The sequence below is a fragment of the Lygodium microphyllum genome, chromosome 14 (assembly GCF_053477565.2).
Source record: "Lygodium microphyllum isolate KBCC chromosome 14, Lygodium_microphyllum_v1.1.10, whole genome shotgun sequence".
Classification (NCBI taxonomy): Eukaryota; Viridiplantae; Streptophyta; class Polypodiopsida; order Schizaeales; family Lygodiaceae; genus Lygodium; species Lygodium microphyllum.
Genome location: NC_141148.1, coordinates 114288508 through 114290049, shown reverse-complemented (window position 1 = coordinate 114290049; position 1542 = coordinate 114288508). Strand labels below are relative to the sequence as shown.

Here is a 1542-nt window from a genome sequence, read left to right as displayed (position 1 = left end):
TAAGCATAACAGACACACATTCTTGTCATCATCATCGAGCTTTAAAGGAGCTAAAAACCACAATGGAATTCCCTGGTTGCAGGCTGTTCAAAACTGTGCCTAATTCATTGAGCTTTTCTGGATCACAATGGCCTTCTGGATTACTATACTCTCCTGCTCGTTCATAACACTTCTGAACCATCTCCTTCATGTCTTCCCCACATTTTTTTGTTGCTTTTTCTTCCCCCAGGCCCTACAACACGGTCCTCTCTTTCCTGAAAAGCGACCCCTCCCACAATAGCAGAATTCCCTCAAAATCACTGGCCTTTCAGCATCGTGTAGAAAAGTAAGACCTCTGGCCGCACGAATAGCAATCTTCATTCTAACTGCCCAAAATTTTGTAGTACCCTTTCTAAACAGATGATTCTCTAAGCTTCCATGAGGCACGAACTCATACACAAGCAATCTCTGGTCATCCTCTGCACAGAAGCCAATCAATTTGACAAGATTGGGATGGTGAAGTGCACCTAAAAAAAATATACCTCTGCCATCCATTCTTTGTGTCCTTGTTGCCCTTCTGGATTCAACCGCTTGACTGCTATCACCATCCCTTCATGGCATGCAGGCATGAATGTTCACTCATCTATATACCCTTTATACACACTGCCAAAACCTCCCTCACCAAGTAGACTATGCAGCTGGAAATTCCGAGTTGCAGTCCTCAAGTCTACATAAGTGAATGCATGTTGGGTCCCTCCACTTGCATCCCCAGGTTGCCCAGATGTTACTGTTTGAATATTCCTCATTCCATAGTTTACCATGAGATCAAGAGCACAGAATGCAGCCATGGCACCCCCCGTAGAATGTCCTGTAACCATAATGTCCAATCCTTCCACTTCATCAAGTATAGACATAACTGCACCAACTACTCTTGTACAAAGGGTGGTATTATGGTAGGCTGTATAAAATCCACGATGTACCATTGCACCTGTAACTCGTGGATAATTCAGATCAAGCTACTTAAAATACGGATCCTCCATCCAGTTTTGAATATATTCTCTTGCGTTCCATGGAATGCAATCACAATTGCATTCAAGTCTTCAGCAAGCCCAACATAAGCCTGTAGGCAGTGTTGAACATCAACTATCAACTCCACCAATCTGAAACCCTTGGTGTAGCCATCACACCTAGAGCAATTCCAAGCAATGTGAGAATCCAAATCATTGACATACACCACAGAAGCATACTCCACAAGTATTTGAGCAAATATATGGTTTTACTGAAAGCCATCATCATAGTCATGAACCCTTGTAAGTTCCAATCTTCATCCATCTAGAACAGCTGGCACTATGCGGAAAGAAGCACCACACAGCCTTCCATATGGCTGACCTAATGAGGCACTCCTTGCATTTGAATTCATCGACGGAGTGATCGTTTCTTCTTTTCGCCTGGGAATTGGAAGCCTAGAAAAGAGAAGACATCGCATGCCCACCATTGTTGAAGGAGGATCTATCAGGTGCAACCCCCAGTTGAAAGGAAAGGTAGCAGAAGACCCTTCTCTCT

General features: G+C 43.7%; 1 pseudogene; it reads right to left on the bottom strand.

Annotated features, from left to right (window-relative positions):
* Positions 1-614: 614 nt before the first annotated feature.
* Positions 615-1246, bottom strand: LOC148026009 (lipase-like; annotated as a pseudogene).
* Positions 1247-1542: the final 296 nt, after the last annotated feature.